This window comes from Myodes glareolus, chromosome 6, assembly GCF_982192425.1.
Source record: "Myodes glareolus chromosome 6, mMyoGla1.1, whole genome shotgun sequence".
Classification (NCBI taxonomy): Eukaryota; Metazoa; Chordata; class Mammalia; order Rodentia; family Cricetidae; genus Myodes; species Myodes glareolus.
The window spans coordinates 55,503,743-55,523,200 of NC_142031.1; the positions used below are offsets into that span (position 1 = coordinate 55,503,743).

At 46.5% G+C, this 19,458-nt stretch overlaps 2 long non-coding RNA genes across 2 annotated transcripts in view; both read left to right on the plus strand.

Annotated features, from left to right (window-relative positions):
- The first annotated feature begins 4,089 nt into the window (after positions 1 to 4,089).
- Positions 4,090 to 5,552, plus strand: LOC146894258 (uncharacterized). The gene is made up of 3 exons (XR_015002028.2): positions 4,090 to 4,288; positions 4,901 to 4,969; positions 5,129 to 5,552. It is a non-coding gene; the product is annotated as an uncharacterized LOC146894258 (long non-coding RNA).
- A 2,590-nt stretch (positions 5,553 to 8,142) lies between these two features.
- The window catches only part of LOC146894259 (uncharacterized), a 28,890-nt gene continuing 17,574 nt past the window's right edge, over positions 8,143 to 19,458 (plus strand). The window contains exons 1-2 of the long non-coding RNA XR_015002029.2: positions 8,143 to 8,283; positions 8,614 to 8,816. This is a non-coding gene — a long non-coding RNA (uncharacterized LOC146894259). The remainder of the gene's footprint in view (positions 8,284 to 8,613; positions 8,817 to 19,458) is intronic.

The following is a 19,458-nucleotide window of genomic DNA, read 5'->3' on the forward strand; positions in this document are numbered from 1 at the left end:
CACAACTTTACATGCACATATAAAACCAAAAAGAAAAGGAAGGGAAGGGAAATGAAAGAAGAAAAGAAAGGGGAGTCAAAGCTAGAGCAGCTAGAGGCGAGCTGAGCTGTCATCAGGAGCAGGGCTTTAAACCTGAATACTTACGAAACTATTCAGTTCAAGATTTCCCCGCCAACTCCACTGCCTCTACCTCAAGTCTGTCTTCAAGAGCTCTGCCACCGGAGAGTGTGCTCTGCAGAGCAAAGGCCAGCGTGGCTGCGCCGGGGACAGCTGGGCACCAGTTTCCAGTCGTTGCCCTCTCTCCAGTTCACCTTGCTAGCAGGGTCCTCACTCTCAGCCCGTTACCCAGGGACTCTCAGAGGAAGATGTGGATCTGGGCTCTGTGGGACGCAGGAGGGTCCTTGATGGATGGACCTAAGGTCAGGGATGTGGCAGGAGTATCACCCTTCCATCCATGACTGGCCACCCAGGAATGGCCTGAAGAGCTGCTTCCTAGGATAGGGGTTTTAGGGACATGGGACATCAACAGACTTCCCAAATTTCTACATAAAATGCCAGCTTTGCATTTTCAGCACACATTTGTTGCAAAACTGTCTTTGGCCCATGAACGACAATTCTTCAGTGATTAGGAAGCATTCCAGCTGAGTTCCACTCAGTAGAAATCAAAGTCATCCTTATTGTTCCCTTCAGGCATGGGTTAGATCATTGTCCCTAGAATCTTCCACCCATATGGCAGGACAGTACTCTGGGTAAAATGGGTTGCTTGTGAGTCTGACTACATGCACGTGCACATGCACGTGCACATGTGCGAGCGCATGTGCGCGCGCACACACACCCACACACACCACTCTTTTGTTAACACTGGCCATTAGCCATTGATCATCTGGAGTCCCAGCCTCTTTCGTGGCTGAAGCCAGAAGTACCTGAACTGAACGGCTCTTAGAGAACATTCTATGGCCTTTGGGAAGCAGTGTTGGCTCTTCTTGCTCATTGGAGAAATACTTGCCTAGTGAAAAGGGGACACCAATGTCATGTGGTACCCGCCCCCCCGACTTCTACCTTTCAGGGAAGAACTTCACAGAGAAGAGACTTTCCGAGGCAAGGCAGGGGGAGGCAGGGAGGCAGGGGGAGGCGGGGAGGCAGGGTGGCTTTTGTATCTGAACACAGGCTCAAAGGCCCTCTATTTAAATCTCTGTAAGGAGCAGACGTTTGTCCCTTTATCCTTAAAGGACCAGCTGTTTTGTAGTGGTCCACCTTAGAGAATCATTTTACAACTGAGTTATTGAATTATAATCATTCGAAAAAGCAGATTTGCCTGACTTCTCCAGCGCTCTTCTTGTGCCCTTACGCCTGGCCTCAGTTGTGGGACACTCTGAGCTCAGAGGAATAGGTTCCTGCTATCCTTCTGGTGCTCACTGGTGGTGGCACCAGCTCTCCGAGGAGCCCTCTAGCCAGACGGAAAGGGACTCGCACTGGGAGTGTCTGCGCGCACATGGAGAAAGTCTTGTAAGTGCGGCAATTACAGTTGCTATTTCAGAGAATTCTGTCAGGAGTCTTGACAATCAGTGAGAGCTGAAAACAATTAGTCACAGTTGTAGATCTCTTCAAGTTCACGGTCAGCGCAGTTTCCCGGGGAAAGCCATGTCTGGAGGCAGAGGCAGTGCAGAATACCGTTTTTTAGGAAGACAATAGTACTGCAGGCTCAGGAAGCAGCCGCCACTGCTTTCCTTTGTCTCATCAACCTCCTTTCCATCTCCTGAAGGCTGGCTGATTCTCAGAAGTGCCTCCGTGGTTCCCATCCCCACAGATAGTGCAGTTGGTGTTGAAATCTGGACAGCTAATCTGGTCGGGATGCTTCCGACCAGCAGCGCAGTGAAAACAAAGGCATCCTTGCCACAACCGACGAGAGAGACTTCCAAACGCCCCTGAAACAAGGCACAATTCCCACTTTCTTTCATTCCATGTCAGTCACCCGAGTGACTTCAGACAAACTGGTGAAGCAGGAACCAGTCCCTCAGCTTCTGGGAGGGAGGCTGAGAAAAGAAACATCAACCTGGAAGCCCTTCTGAGAACTGAAGACCCATCTCTCCTGCTTTTCGGGAGCAAGTCTGCAGTGGCCTCTGTTGTCGTGTGTGTCCTCGACTGCTTGTTTCTGGTCACGTGGCAGAACAGTGCTAGGAAGGGGTGCTAACTGAGTCCTTCCAGAGAGTTCCATTTGTCAATGTCTGCACCTGGTATTAGCTTGTGCACTCTAGAAGATAGGAAGGGCTGGGGGAAGATCATCCCAGAGGCAGTATATGAGGACCCCTTTCCAGGCTGGTGGTAGAGATACGGAAACATGATGCAGGGCTTCACAAGGAAGAGACAGGTGTTCCTCACACAAAGACATGGACCCTAGGAACGTATGCAACACTGCCACCTGTGGTGCTGTACCTTTGGGCCTCCCATATAACAGTGCAGCTGCTATGGCCTTCTCTGTGAGTTTGTGGTTGTCCCCCCACAACCTCTGGTAGCCTTGCTGGTGACGAGTCTAACAGTTAAGTAACAGTTGCAGGTCACTCTTTGTCAGGTATGAATGGCACAAGTTGGGTGTATGACAGACAACATAGAGATTTCCCACGGCTTGACACTTGTCATCTGTCTTCGTGTAGGGCTCCCCGACTTCTGCTTTTATGGCAAAAGAGACAAGGGAACCGTGCTAACATTGTATTGGTTTGAGTCCTTCATTTGACCTGGTGTTGCCTCTTTCTCATGGCCTTCACGCCTCTTCTCTGTTATTTCGAGCTCGTGGTGGGTTCCCTGGGAGCGACCTGAGAATGGAGAGCCCGTCTGTAACCACATAAGTAGTTAGCTTTCCCAGAGCCCATTTGTCCTTGTTCCTCCCACTGAGACCAGCATGCCTAGTCCTGGGGGGAGGGGGTGGGAAGTATGAGGGATGTGTGATCATCCTCACTTTCTTTTCTTCAGTTCCCAACATGCCTGCAACGGTGGCAGACCAGGAGACCAGATTGCTATGTTCTCTGGGAAGCAGCAGGAGGTGGAATATGGGTCCAGAAAGGGCTCCAGAAGAGGCAGTCCTGAAGGGAACCATCAGGACAGAAGAGCTACACACCCACAGCCTTGGAGGAACTCCTTCAGTTCACCTCCCTGTATTAGAAATTAGGCAAACCTCAAGCATGACATGAAAATTCGCTCTGCTTTGCCCACATCTAATAAAATGTATTTGGAGCAAAGACTGCTGGAGGGAACGATGCTCTGACTCTCTCTCTCTCTCTCTCTCTCTCTCTCTCTCTTGCAAAAAGGATGAGAAGCTGCAATTTCCCCAAGGTCAAAGACAGCTGTATCCATCCCTTGTGGACATCTCCCTTCTCATGATCTGCAAAACAGAAGCAGGAGACCAAAGCAAGGCTGTCCACCTCTCCAGGAGGGCAGCAAGAATGAGCTGCAGCCTCGGGAGAGAAAGCTGTGGGTTTCCAGCCTAGGTTTCTCTCCTCCTTAACAAGACTCTGGCCCCACGCCCTGGCCGCCTCATCGGTGGCGGCAGCTGATGCAAATGGATTTATCCTTTGAGGACTGCAAGCTGTTGCCCCTCACATCAAAGGAACGCCGCTATCTGGATTCTCAAAACACATACATCGCTTTTTTCTTTAGTTCATTTCTGCTCTTTTTGCTGTCTGGTATTTTGGAGTGCAAAGCATGATGGTAACCAATTAATCTTGATTTTTATTCCCTCCCTTCCTTCCTACTTTCTAATTTTTCTTTCTTATCCCTTCTCTTCCTCCCTTCTTTTCTCTCCTACTTCCTTTATTTCCCTCTCCTTCCTTCCTTCCTTCCTTCCTTCAATGGGCTCTCTCTCTCTCTCTCTCTCTCTCTCTCTCTCTCTCTCTCTGTCATGTGTGTGTGTGTGTATATACATTCCTGTGTGTGGATGCACATATAGGTTTAGGTGTGCATGTATAGAAGTCAAAAGTCAATCTCTAATGTAGAAAAGGACCTCAGGGTCCCTTCCCCTTTTGTTTGAGAGTGGGGTTTTCCTTGCCTTGAGCTTCTCCAGCTGACTGGCAGAGAAGCCTAAGCTGTTCAGTGATGTGGGAGAATTGTCTGTATTCTGTCAATCATATTTTAATAAAACGCTGATTGGCCAGGCAGGCAGTATAGGCGGGAAAACCAGACAGGAAGTAGAGGTGATGCAATGAGAACAGGAGAATTCTGGGAAGAAGGGAGGCTCCTCTGCCACTCCTGCGCAGACCACCGAAGAGGCAACATGTAAGCTGTCACACTGAGAAAGGTACTGAGCCATTATGGCTAACATAGATAATGATAATGGATTAATATAAGTTACAAGAACTAATAAGTAGCCTGACCTAATGGGCCAATCAGTTTATAACCTTATGGAGTCTTGTGTGTGATTTTCTTTGTTGCTTGCCAGCTGTTGGGGTACTTGGAGGGATGGAAACCCCAACAAGCCGGCCCCCTCATGTTACAGTTCAGGGGATCCTCAGGGGACGATGCACCACGCACTTCTCAGAAAGACTCCAAGAGAGATGCCATGCTGGGCTGCCATGTTGGGCTACTGTGCTGTTTACCTTCAAAACACTTTCTGGAGTTCCATTCTCGTTGAATTTTCTTGTCTTCCTACGATGGGACAAGTTAGGAAGGCAGACAGCAGCCCTGGGAGCTGAGCTGAGCAGGACGCAGCCCTGAGTGGAAGGACCTGTGCTGCCTGGCCAGGTGCACAGTCTTGAAGGAAGCCCTGGTTTGATGAAGGAAAGGGGGCGGTGGAACCAAAGTGAGTCGACATAGCCCAGATGGGGAACACATGGTTTGCACCCTCACAGGCTTTTTGGGATCCCTTTAACCATTTCACAACCCAAGACAAAGCCTTTTTGTGTTTTTGCAGGTTGGGTTCAGTGTACAGGGAAGGGGTGCTGACTCTCTTTGGGAGCTTCTGTGGATAAAACTGAGTGAGGTACAAAAAGTATTTAGTATGCATTATTTGGGTCCTGGGGTTGCCCTTGAATTCTGGCTGGGTTGGAAGGAGGTAAAGGAGAGACTGGAATCCAGCCCATGTGGAGGGGGCCATCTCCTCCAGGAGACTGTTCTCATTTCTACTCCCCTCCCTCCGTAGGAACAGGCCTCCCAAAGACTCTCTGGCCCCAGGTCGTTCTCAGTTCCAGATTCCAGAGCCTTCTGAGGGCCTCAACTGTTCCACGGAACTGGTTCTGAGAGTACCTCCCTGCACTGGCGTGCAGCTGGTAACCACGTTCACTGACAGTGGGGATGGAGAAAGGCTCACTACAGGTGGAGAGCTGTGAAACTGTTTACCTCGCCCGGACCTGGGGATCTGCGCACCTGAGATCTGGGATCCCACTCTGTATTACACAGTTCTCCACCTTCAGGATGTGACAGGAACACTGGAGATCCAATCATCCATATAGTTTTTGCTTTGCCAACAGCACGTTTTCAATTAAAAGCACAAGTTCGTGGGTATGAATCATGTAGTCCATATAAATCCTGCCTTGTGATAATTTGCTTTCTTGACACCCAATAAATTACACAGTGAACTTGGCCTACTTTTCTACCGTGTCGTCTGTGGAGCCCAGGTTAGCATCAAGGGAACTGACTGAAGTGACCAGTAATTTGACTATAATTTAGGCCCTGTGGGCAAATTATCTTAAAGAAGTGGAGAGTCAAAACACCTTTTAGGAACCAAAACCCCCAAGAATCTTTGCAGCTCTGAGAGCTCACCTGACAGGTATGTCCTTGGGTTAGCTTCCTAAGGGAAGGTCAAAGATGCTCACTCCCGAACTCCTGAAGCTGACCCGCTTATTGAGGCTTCTCCGAGGAGGGACAAGACAAGCAAGCATTTCAGAGCCAACTCTTACCTTTAACCCTGCTGGTAATAAGCCGATGTCTCACTGGCCTAATGCTTTTCAGAAAATTATCATTGTTGGTCTTTGTTATTTTATTTTTGCTCTGTTCTGTTTTGTCTTGTAGTCCTAGAAAGAGAACCTGTGATCTCATGCACACTAGGCAAACGTTCTACCCCAATTACAACCCCAGCTCCTTAATGACAGTCAGTTTTAGAGGTAAATATCTCTCTTTGGTGTATATGTGTGAGTGTGTTCATGTGTGTGTCTGCAGGTGCATGTGCATGTGTCTGCATGCTTCTGGAAGCCAGAAGCTAACTGATTCATCTAGACTTGCCATCCAGACAGCTCCAGGGATCTGCTTGTCTCTGCCTACCCGTGCCCAATATGTGGATGCTGGGATCTGAATTTTGATTCTCACGCTCTTTTGGCAAGCCCCTTCCTGACCAAAATATCTCCCCAGTCCCAGCATCCCCCTTTTAAAAACTCTCTTTAAGAGCCCAATAAACCTGTGATGTACTTCTGGGATCTGATATTTGTGCCAACCACAACAGACTATCCTTCTTCTTCTACTTAGAGCAAACAAGGCCATGAATTTGAGATCCTACATTGACAGACTTCAAGCAACCAGGTTCTTCTACCCTTAAACATTCAAACAATAACAACAAATGAGGCCTGCCTAAGGGAGGGTGGGAGGTTGATTTAGGGATGGTGACAGCCCTGTGGGCAGCAATGAGACTCCCTGATGATGGGCCTAGGGCTCCCGTGCTCCCACTGTACCATTGCTACTCAGAGTGGCTCCTCTGAGGACCAGCATCTTGGGCATCATGTAGGCCCAGAATCTCAGGCTATGGTCAAAGCCTACCTTGTCAAGGTTTGCATTCAGGCTCATAGTCCATGTGAAACTCAAGGGAAAAAAAATCAGACAGAAAACAGTGAAATGAATTAATTTTAACCCTGTTGAGCTCTGTAAAATGTTGCCTTGATATGTCTATATTTATATAGATCAAAAATATTAATTATATATATATATATAATTTTCTGTGAAAAACAACTACTAGCCACTTTATACAAATATAGTCATATACAATATGACCACCTTTTAATTGCACACAAGGGTCTCAGATATTCACAGTAAACTCTGCGTGTATGAATCCTTGCTACTCCTTAGCTCACGCCCACAGTCCCAAGCCTCTAGTGTTCTCCTCAGAAAGCAATTAAAACCTAGATTATGCACATCTTCCTAAGCTAACTCATTCATCGCTTTACCTAAGGACTCAGCTGTGCCCTTTACAAAGCACTGTGACAAAGCCCAGCTCCCCAGTGTGAGAATATTTCAGTGCAGTACACATGGGAGACTGTTAGGTTCATCAGAGATCCTGAGATCTTCTTTACTGCCATGTTGTCGTTAAAAGAGACACCAGAGACCAGTTACCCATCAGCTTGCTTGGAGCTGGGCTGCCCAGACTTGGAACCGAGCATCATTCCAGGTGGGTCACTGTTCTTGTCTGACTTTTGGGTTTGGATTGAGGTGTTGGTTCTGCTTAAGTCTTCCCGCCCACTGGTTTTCAGATTAGAGCTTACACCACCGATACCTTTGTGTATTTGGGATACAGTGGTAAAAATAACACATGGATTGCCTAAATAAGAAACATGTGTTCTTTGTAGTTCCAGAGGCTAGCTAGACACTTCAGGCCAGGGGGCTGGCACTTCCAGTGTTTTATGAAGACTTGTCGCTGGCTTATAGGCCACCACCTTCTACTCACCTCACATGACAAACAGAGCAGGCTCCAGCCTCTCCTTCTTATAAGGACCCCATTGTTGGGGTTTTATCCTTATGACCTCACCTGGTCTCTGTTACACCCCTAAATCCCCATTTCTTAGTACTATCCTATTAGGTTTCAAACATATGTGTTTTCCATGGGCTTTATACATTTAGTCCTCACACATTAAGCTTCTTCAGTTATATGAGTGGACCAGAATCTACTTTCTAGGGTCTCTAGTTAGCTAACTGTAGGTGTTTGGGTGTCTCGTCCTCTGTAATTGTGTGAGCTGATCCCAGTAATTTCTCTTCTTTTCGCCCTAGGTCTCTTTAACTGTAAATTGACTCGGCCTAGGCACCTGAAAAAGGAGACTCAGCTGAGCCATTGCCTAGATAGGGTTGGTCTGTGATGCATTTTCTGGATTGCTAACCGGTGTTAGAGGGCCTGCCCAACTATGAGTCATAGGCATCTAAATAAGAAAGCTGTCTGAGCATGCGTGAGGAGGTTAGGCACCTAACATGGTTCTTCTGCCTTAAGTCCTTCAACGATGAGTTGTGTGGAAGTGGAAGCCAAGGAAACCCATTTCCCCCTAAGTCACTTCTGTCAGAGTTCCCTCACACGGCGGGGAAGCCAGAAGCCACCCTACCCAGGTAAGCACCCTATCAGCTGCGCTTCTCTGGTGAGCTTTGAGTGGTTAAGACAGCAGAGTTGGTACAGCAGGTAGCAGCCATGGCGGGGAGGGGATAGTCTTTCTTGCACCCCCTTTCCTCCCCACTGACCAAACTCAAAGCCTTCGGAGCTACCTGCCTACCTCGTAGAATCCCAGGAGAGGGAGCCACAAACAGATTGGAGCAAATACGGTCCCCAGGCCCATGCGAGCTTCTCTATCTCTCACAGAGGAGAGACAGCAGTGCTCAGGGTCTCGTCACCAGCAGACCCAGAGCTCAGACCTTTTCCCTTGCTCCTTTCTTATTCCCCAGCCTCTCTTGCTCTTGAATGAAACTGAAGGCGTGAAGCTGTAGACTTCCGGGCCGTGTGCCTCCAAGGGGGAGATCAGAAGAGTGATTCATAGGAGAAGGGCCTTTATCTTGTGCGGCTCAGGACAGGAACGGTTCTCTGAGGATCTCACGGCCATCTAAGACAAAGCCTGGCTAGAAGCTGGTGGCTCCTTCAACCGTTTTATGTGAGTGTTCGGTCCTTCCAATTTGGAGAATATAGAATCTGAAGTCTCTAGAGGAAGGTTTTAGGAGCCGAATTGTTGTTGTTGTTTTGTTTTTTTGGTGTTGGAGGATGTTTCTCTTTAAGAAAAAAAGTTACAGCCACAAAATGTAAGCAGATATTTATTGAGGATAAGAAAATAAAACAAGTTTCGCAAGTAAGAAGCACAAATACCACCAACATCTAAAAGAAAAGCACAACATTTTTTGTTAATTAACTACTTGACACATCTCTAGGATATTTTTATTCTTACATTTTTTGGCTGTATGCTCAATGGAAAGTATTTCATCGGACAATAATTTGTAATTTTTTTTTAGATACAAGAGAGGGGTGAGTTGGTCTTGTAAGATAGTTGATTAAAATTTGTTTTAATTTCTTACTTTTAGGATACGTGGATTACAGTATTCTAACATAGGTGCACATATCTGTGCCTCTCAAACATGAGGCTTCAAAGTATATTTTATAGGAATCATGTGTTTTTATGTTGTCTGGGTTAAGTATTACTGCTGGAGAGAGCTTCCAGACCCAGTAAGTATCCGTGCACTCAACATTTTTGCTCTGTGGTTTTTTTATACAACAGAGAAAAAGGTTTTTCCAGACTAGCATTCAAACCTATGCTCTCCCCTTCACAACTAGCATTTCACCTGGAAAAATAAACCAGGGCCACCCAAGGAGAAAGGCGATGGTTGTTCATTTCGGGTGGCCAAGGAGTCAACTGCCAGGGCTGTCTGGAGGAGTCACAAGGAGCACCAGAACTTTCCAAGAAGCAAACGGAGAAGACCCACACTATGTGGGTGCTGTCTAGAGGCTGCTGGCCTGGGAAGCCAGAGGCAGTTAGCTAGAGAAGCAGGGCATCATTGATCCTTTGCAGTGGTCCTAAATTAGAAGAGAGGGCCTGGCTGGCCATTAGAATAGCAGGACAGCTATTTCAATGTGGCTGACCAAAGGTTGGGCTGCTGGGCTGTTTGTGGGAACAAGGGGACTGGCTTCCTGGATGAGGTGCTGCAGGCTGATGGTCAAAGTTCTATTTTTAGCTCTCATCTGCCCAGTGTCTGTTTGTACATTCAGCTTCTGGCCCTGGTTAGCCAGCATGGGCGTGTCCGCTTCAGAAAAGAAGAGTCTGAGCCCTTGTGTGTTTGTCCTGGAACCAGCTGAGCCTGAAATGTGCTTTGGAACGAACCAGCCGCGTCTGTGCTCCGCAGGCAGCAGGTGTTTTGCATCAGGATAGGCTTCTGTGTTTTAAATTAATTTTTAATAATTAGTTATTTGCCTTCTTGAGCCAGAGGCTCCCATAGCCCAGGTTGACCTTACGCTAGCTACACATTCAAGGGTGGCCTTGAACTTGAGATCCCACTGCTCCGACAGAGAAGTGTTAGAATTACAGGAGAGACGTGTGCCAGGATGCCTGTTCATTACAGGGCTGGGATTGAACCTGGGACTGCCCATGCTTGGCAAGCACTCTATCAACTGTGACTCATCTTCAGCCCAGGATAGAATTCTTAAGCCAATGCAAGATGTTTATTATATATTTAAATATTATGAAAATATTGAAACCAAGAATCCCCTATGAGTTTTAGGTCAGTCTTAGACATGTAGGTTAAAAAGCCAACTGTTGGGTCCTCTGTGGAGACTTCCTCGGGCAGGAGTTCACGGTTCATCATTCCTGGGTTCCTGGGATATTGGCACAAGAGGCTGAAAATATAATTTCCTGACGTCGACTTTCTGAATGCAAAGGAACATCATGTTGTCTTTTAGAAACATAAACTGTCTAAGAAAGAATTTGCTCCTAGCAGAGTTTTATTAAGGAGCTCAAACTTGATTAATTCTTGGCCAAGAAAAGCATGTACCACCAGCCCCTGAATGCCTGCCGCTAATATGGCAATTAATTTATAAAAGATAATAGACATTACCTGGAGTTACTTCTTGCTCCTGAGGGGAGTTTGCAAAGAACTTAGGATACATTTCTAGAAGACTCTCCTTGCTGGGTCTGTGTGCAGAGTGCGGTGGACTCAAACCCTTTTAGGGTCAATGCAAAGAAAAATCAGTGCACAGAGAACTGTGCCTGGGAAAACTGAAACCTGACATGCAGATAGGAACGGCTTTAGGAATTTCACATAATCAGCCAAACACCAGCAGCTAGCATTGCTGTGGATTTAATCTCTGAAGTTAACCTCTGCTTTGACATCTTCCAGGGCCCTTTGGGGCCATGACTCATAAATAATGGTCGAAGCCTACCTGTTTAATCGATAGACAGAGCAGGCGTTGGCTGTGTAGTGTAGACAGTGGGCCTTGAGTTTAACACACAGCTTCACGGTTTGTTCTGGGATGTTGGCTACCGGTCTCAACAGGACAAATGGAGAGCCTGTTCATGATCTGAGGACCTGGCCAAGTCCCGTGTTTAATACATCCTTAAGTTGGGCTTGCTTTGACTTATATGCCTAGTGAATAAGTTTATGTGTTCTCTAAAGAAATCCTAGAAGATACAATGTCTTATATTGGTATCATTATTAAGTGCTGGGGATTGAGCCCCAGACTTTACACAGGTTAGGTAAGGTCCTCAGTCACTGAACTGTTCATCCAGCCCTAAGCGATGTTTGCTTATTTCTTTGTTTTTAATTCATTCATTACTAGCCTGTTTACCATAAGAATCAACAAAACCATGATCTGCATTTTAGGGCACATTGTCTTGTTTCCTGGTTTTCATTATTAGATCCAAAGAGTTTGCTATGTGATCCAGGCTGGTGTCTTATATCTGAATTTCAGCAATCCTCTTGCCTCTGCTTTATGAGTGTGGGGTGTGCAGGCTCTTCACTACACGGCAGATCCGAATCTTGACCCTTAGCCAGAAAATGCCTCCCATACTCTGTCACTGCTTCCTCAGTTTACCTATAGATTGTATTTTTAATCCATGAGGAACTGGTGGTGGGTGTGGAGGAAAAAGTCAGGGTGGTCCTGCTGAGGGTTTTAAATCAATCCATTCTAAACAAACTTGCTGAGTCCTGAATCCCACCTCCTTGATTTCGGAGACCTTAAAATGAAACTTATTATCAGCTTGGATGAATCGTGCCTTAGACCTAGAACTTGTTCTTCCAGTCCATAGCTTGTGGTGCACCCCAAACATTTTATTAGAGCAAGAAATATTAAAAAATGTTTTAACACCTGTTTCCTCTCGTTTTTCCTCTTTTATGTAGTGCTGGGGATCAAACCCAGAGACATGCTCTGAGCTATACCTTCAATCCCACCCCCAGATTTATTTTTAGATACCAAGCTGTATGTAACCTGAGAAAGTCTAAGAAAATTATGCTTTTAAAGCCCTACAGTGTGAGACGCCTCTATGGAATTAAGGGCTCTTCCTCAGAATTTTGTTTTCCTTCCCTTCCTTGCCTTCCAGCATGTCATTTCCTCTTTCTTCCTTGCCTTTTCCTTCCTTCATGCTTTACCTTCCTACCCTTCTCCTTTTTCTTTTCTTTTTTTAAAAAATATAATTCTTTACTTATTCTTGGAAATTTTCATATCATGTACCCCAAACTCACTCACCTCTCAGTCCCTCCATATCCACCCTCACCCCCCAAATTAATTAAAAAGAAAACAAGTAAACAAAATCCCCACTCCGCTCCTCCATCTATGATGAGCGAGTATATGGTGGTGAAAAGTAAGGGAAAGAGGCAGAATGGTTCACACGCTGTGGTGAGAGCACTTGCGAAGAAGCAAGGGGCTTCGAGAGATGGGCTGATGGTGGTCTGCTTGTTACCTGGGATGACAGTGACGTCCAGGCCTGGGCTGCTGCCTACGGCCATATCTGAGCCTAAAACAGCTGGTATACAGGGCAACATCCTTTTCCTTTTTATAGGAAGAATAGGCATTAAGATTATCAGCGTTGTGTTGAGGGAAGATGAGAAAAGTAGGGGCTATAAGAAAACTCTCATTATTTGTTGCTGGTTTCCTAGTTATCTTAAACTGTCAACTAGATATAGGCTGGACTCTGAGATCTCAGGACAGAGTCTCAGTTAACAGATTGCCCAGATCAGATTGGCCGATGGCTGTGTCTGTGGCAGATTGTCTTGATTGTTAGCTGATATAGAAGGGCCAAGCCCACTGTGGGCAGTGCAGTCCCTAGGCTGGGGATCCTAAACTGTTCAAGAAAGCTAGTGAGCAGAGTATGAGCCTGCACCGGAGCCAGCAAGCAGCATTCCTCCACAGCTTCTGCTTCAGTTCCTGCCCTGACTTCCCTCACCGATGTACTATGGCTTGGAAGTGTACACCAAATAAACCCTGCCTATCTGTAAGCTGCGTTTGGTCACAGCATCTGCCTGAAAAACCAAAAGGAAATTAAAAGAGACAGGGTGATGATCCAAGATCTAGAAAAACAAAAACAAGTGTTTAAAAAAGAACAATAAAGGATGCTTAGCAAGGAGTCCGGGTACAAGGTCGATGATAACAATACAACGTTTAGTTCTTAACAACTGAAAAACTTAATAAAAGACACCAGCTCTGTTGACAGTAGTGAAATGACTAGCTATTAATTTGACAAAGATGTTAAAGAGTAAAGTCTAGATTCATTGGGACATCACGTATGCCTGGGATGGACATTTTAACCAATGTGGCTTTAAATGTGGAGGTTTTATTTTTTATTTTTTAAAAATATTTATCTATTATGTATACAGTATTCTATGTGTGTGTATGCGTGCAGGCCAGAAGAGGGCACTAGACCTCATTACAGATGGTTGTGAACCACCATGTGGTTGCTGGGAATTGAACTCGGGACCTTTAAAAGAGTATTCTTGCCAGAAAAGTCAACCAAGCCATATGTCCCCAGAAGCTGCCTGGAGCTTAGGCTTCCTGATAGTTCCAAGAATCTATTCTGAGAACTCTTAAAGCATCATGGTCAACTGTCATCTCTCTCGTGAAGCTTTTTCCTACCCGCATGTGCTGATTCTGTGACTGTGCCATGCACAGTCATCTACCTTACAGAGCCCGTTTACATAATACCTGCATGGTTCTTTTATGATGGCCTCATGAAATTTGCAATCAAATGAATGGTACTCAAAAAAAAAATTCTGAGTGAGGTAACCCAGACCCAGAAAGACAAACATGGTGTGTCCTCACTCGTAGGTGGTTATGAGGAGTAAGGGTGAAGAGGGTAGCTAACAAGGAGGGCCCAAAGAGAGAATCATGGATTTCCCTGGAAAGAGCAAATAGAAAAGATCTTCTGGGTAAACTGGGGGTGTGGGGAGGTGAAAGGATGGAGGGAACTAAAGGGAGTGAGTTAGGCAGGATGGGTACAGGAGGCAGGTTGAAGGTAGGATGAATGGGGAGAATAATATGATAAATGTCTTCATGGGGGGCATTTTGGGGTTAGGGGGAAACCTGGTGCCAGGGAAACTCCCAGGAACTCACAAGAATTGCCCAAACTAAGACTCCTAGCAATGGTGGAGAATACCTGAACTGGCCTTCTACTGTAAGCAGGTTGGTGACTTCCCTAATTGCCAGAAGAGATTCTCTGTCTAGTAACTGATGGAAGCAGAGGCAGAGATCCACCCACAAGTACTTGGTTGAGCTCTGAGAGTCTTGCAGAAGAAAGGAGGAAATGTTTAAACAAACAAACAAAAAAAAAGTCAGGGAGGTCATGACTGGGGAACCCACAGAGACAGCTGACCTGAGCTCGCAGGAGCTCATGGATGCTGGACCATCAATTAGGGATCCTGCAAGGGACCAGTTTAGGCCCTCTGCATGCATGTGACAATTGTTTGGTCTCTTAGTAAGGCCTCTAACAGCAGGACCTCTTCCTGGCAGTTAACTGGCTTTTGGTAGCCTGTTCCCCATGCTGGATTACCTGGTTCCACCTTGATGTAAGGGGAGGAGCTCAGTCCTGCCTCAACTTGAGGTGCCATGCTTTGTGCAAGCCTATAGGAGGCCTGTCCCTTTCTGAATGGAGATGGAGGAGAAGTGATGGGGGAGGGGGAAGATGGGAAAAGGAAGGGAATGAGAGAAAAGGAGGGAGCAAAAACTGGTTGGTATGTAAACAAATGAAAAAAAATGTTGTTTTTTTTTTAAAAAAAGACATCATTAACTCTAGATTCTATTGCCCTTACCACAGACTGACATGGATTCACAGATAAGATTGTATGCATTCTGTTTAAATGGGTCGTGTGGACAATATACACACTTTGGTTTTAAATCTGCAGCACTGTATTAGCCCTAAGCTAAAAGGAACTTGGAACTATTGCAGTGAGAGCTGCTTGTAGGTAGAGCTTGCTGCTTGCAATCCTTGCTGTGTCTGCTGTAGGGGCATGAGAGGTCTATTCTGAAGAGATGCCCTGAGATGCCCATATGACCTGAGAAGGGGTTCTTGCTGGAGGCTACTCACCTTCCCAGGAGGAACGTGGGTGGTTAAGCCGACACTATCAGAAACTTATTTCTCTCCTGTCAGCCTGAGCACCCTCAGTCTCCATGCTGATGGAACATCTTCGATGAGATAGTAGTGTCACACACAAGGCCCCAGAAGATGTCAGACTCCTGATAGGTGCTGTGTGTACAATGTGGCATCCTGGTGCTGGGCTGACAACCGCTCAGTCTCAGAACCATAGTCTCTGACTTAAGGGAAATGTTGAGATGTTCCAGGCATGGGAGGAGGCCTTGTTTATGTCCACAAGGCTATGCATTATGGGAGAGCCAGCAGAATAGGAACCACGCTCTCTGTGTGGGAATGTGATATTCCCAGCCATGCTTCTGGTTACTGGGAGGTATTGTGGTCAGAGGAACACGTGTGTAAGTAACAGCGTGGAGCCAGAAGCCAAGACTCAGACCACTCCCTGATTACTATGCAGCAGTGCCAAGAGCTTAACCAGAAAACAACCCTGAATGTAGCTCTGCAGATGCCTGAAGAGCAGAGCAGTGACACTTTCCCACATTGCTCTGCAAAGTTAGTGTCACCAGGAACAGGGCAGAGACCGGGGTTATTGACAGAGGCCATAGAGCAGCTGGATGGTGCCATACTTGGGCTCTTGCTGGGTTCTTCTGAGACTTGGTTGTCCAGAGAAAACTCATTTCTGACACATGCCTAGGTTGTCCTTTAAACCATGAAGATACTAACTATGCCCTAGGAAGGGCAGGGCACAGCATGCCAATGCTTTGGGCCAAAGTGAAAGATGTACGGAGAATTTGGAGCCTGGGAATAAATGTTGTCACTGCACATAACCGAAGCAGTGACATTGGGCATGGAACCTTCGCACAGAGCCCTCTCGGAGGAAAACCTTTGGGTGGAGATGTTCTCTGGGGTAACTGGACTATAAAGCTGTTTCTCCCACGCTTGTTGCCCCCACCTCATCCCTGAGCATAGCCCAGGTGGACACAGCCTCTGAGCAAGACATGGAGTACCCAGAAGTGCACACACACACTTTACAGGCAAGTCGGGCACCTGTTCATCTCAGAAGTCCCAGAGAGTAGGAGGTCGAGGTCTGAAACAGCTGTGGTTCAGTTCCCATGTGCTGGTCACCTCAGCTGAGGGGTTGCCCTCCCTGTCCCTGGAGACACAGGAGCCGAGGGAGATGGTCCTTTATCTTATCTAGAGTGCTGTGACTCTAGGGGCCATGAAATGAACACTTCCCTCTTTTCAAATGGTCTTATTAGCTTTATGAGCATTTTTACATCTGATATATCCCTAACCACTCTAACCTTGAACTTGAAATCCTCTTACCTCCTTCTTTTCACCGTTTGCCTATCAACCAAGGCTATCACAACTTATAAGCATTTTTCCTCCTCCCCTTCCCTATCCTCTTCCTCTTTCTCCTCTTCCCCGTCCTCCTCCCCCTCCTCCCCCTCTTTCCCTTTACCCACCTCTTCCTCCTGCCCTCCCACCTCCCCTGCTGCCGCAGTGAGATATGTATCTAATTTTTGTTCCTTGACGATTTCATACACATTATGTATTGAATTTTGATCATTTTCTCTCCCCATTACACTCAGACCCCATCACTGCTGCTTTCTTCCCGATAAACCTCCTACTTTCATATCCTGTTTTCAACCCACCGAGTTTAATTATGCTTGTTTGCGTGAGTGTGAATGGGAGGGGCATTATTTATTGGAACACAGACCACCTATCAGTGCCTATGTCACTATAGAAAGTGACATGCCCTCCCCTGGATACGTAACCTGTCTCAGACTCTCATGAGCCCTTCCCTCAGGCGTAATGAGATGCCAGTGGGCTCAGTCTTAAGCAGGTCTTATAGAGGTAAGCACGGCCACCGTGAGCTCACGAGTACAATGGCTTTGTCAAGTCCAGAAGATTCTGTCTGGCAGCACTCCTCAAATGAATAAGGCTGCATTTCTTTTGCTTCAAGGGTCACTGCTGAATTTTAAGAAACAATACTTTTGTTCTTTCTCCCTGGATCCCAGATGAGAGTGTGTTGCCAATTGCCATGTGGTTTCCATAGAGAGAGCTCCTGGCATTGCCTTAGGCTGAGTGAATTCTCCTCAGTAGATGGATGGCTCTTGGAAGCATGCGCTAGTCACGCCTGTCTAAGGATGAAGCCTTCAGTTTGGTCCATAGACCTCATTTGATTCACACCTAGGAGCTATAAGCGAAGGAATCATGGATGCTAGAGAGATTGTAGCCCCCAGCCATTGCCCTCCTCAAGGACAGGTCTGGTATATGTATGAAACATGATTAGGCCCGAATATAGCTCGATGAGGGAAACGGGTATGCATTAGATCCTAGTTTGTCCCAACCTGAGATGTCTGTAATGGAGATGGTCGAGGGGCATAATGGGGAACAGAGGATGGTGCCTCTCATCACTCTACTGGCTGAACCCTGTGGGGAGTGGCTGGGGGAGGGGCAGCAGACTTACTGGGAGGTGGTTACGGTATACCTGACGTGGAGAGGGGCACAGCTAAGTTGTCTGTCTCTTTGAGGTTTTCATGCTCGCTGACTTTGGTCTGGCTCTCCAGAGCAACACCTACTAGACTGAATTGCTCTCTCATGTGCTCGTGGTGGAGACACATCCCAGCTCTCATGTCTCTCCCAATTCTTTTCTCCCACAGGCTACACATTCTCTGTGCCTTCACGTGTCCCTATATTGAGCTGTTTCTGAGGTCTCTTCTTCACAATATGGCGTTTGAGATTTTTTGGCTTTTTGTAGTGTTTGTTTTAATTTATTATTTTTCTTCTTAAAGTGGGACTCCTGATAAGTATCTGGCACTCCTGCCATGAGTATGCAGGGTGATAGGATGGGGCCATTTTGTTCTCTACCGTGAATTCCTTATTAGTCCGGGCATCATGGTTTCTATGGGAAAATGCCACCTGTAGGCTCATGTGTTTGAACACTGGGTCCTCAGATGATGGAGCTGTGTTTGAAAGGTTGTCAAAACTTTAGGGGGAGAAACCTGTTGGAGAGAAGGAGGCAGCTGTGGGTGGACATTGATATTACAGCTCAGTGATACACTCTATGAAGTCTCTGCTTCCCAATTGGCTGAGATGTTAGGGGTTCCAAGTACATATTCTCATCACCTTGGCGCTCCCTGCTGTGAGGACATCTCCATAATGAAGGACTGGGTTTCTTAAAACCTAGAGCCCAAACAAACTCTTCTTGCTGAAATTGCTCTTGCAAGGTTTTCTGATACAGCAATCAGGAAAGAAACCAACACTCCAGGAGAGCTCATTTCAAGCTTCTGCTCCTTGTTCCCTGACTATGGGTGATTTAGTCCTGGGAACCCAAGACTAACTATGTAGCATTTATTGTTATCTAGTGATCTTGGACTTGGACCACTTGTCCACAGATGCCAGAACTTTGAATTGTACTTATAAAATTGGCAGTAGCTTAGCAAATACTGTCCCCCAATCCATGCTCAGAGACCCAAGGACATCATTTCCCAGTAAAATCTAGAATTTCCTCCATTGTCATAATCCCAGATGCTTATTAAAATGTTAATTTCTGGCCCTCATTTGAGACTCACAATATCAGACAAACAAAGTTGGGACTTAGGCTCTTTCTCTTCAGCCACAGAGTTTGAATGGATCGCGTGATTTGCTGTTTCTAACATGAATAATGGACAATAGTCTGGAATAGGTAATTGCATGGTCAGTAAGATGATAGGTTACTCATATTCAATGGCCTGTGTTTCATTTTGAGACATAGCTTAGGCTGACCTTGCTGTGAAGCTGAGAATGACCTTGAACTTCTGATCCTTCTGCCCCTACCTCCAGAATACTACAGCCATGCACCACTATGCCTGGTTTATACAGTTCTAGGGACCAAACAGCAGGATTTGCGTGTGTTCATAGTCTACCAATGGAGCCACATCCCAGGCCTAAAGTGCTGTAATGATGCACGGATGTCAGAGGCATCCTTAGGGAGCTTGTAAAAACCCTTGACCTATGACATCTTCCCCTGTGAGTTAGCTTCAGCTCAGAGCAGGGAGCAGTTCCATGGCTGACCAGAAGTACAAACACAAGTTTGGCGTTGGATAGCTATTCTCTGTGGGGTGGATGGCTTCTCTGCTTGGCTGCAGGGAAAGACTAACCTCATGTTTGAGTGGCAACACCTTTGGCCTCATCAGGCTCTGGAGTTTAAAACAGAGGGGACTGACTCACAGTTCCTGCCACACACCCCACA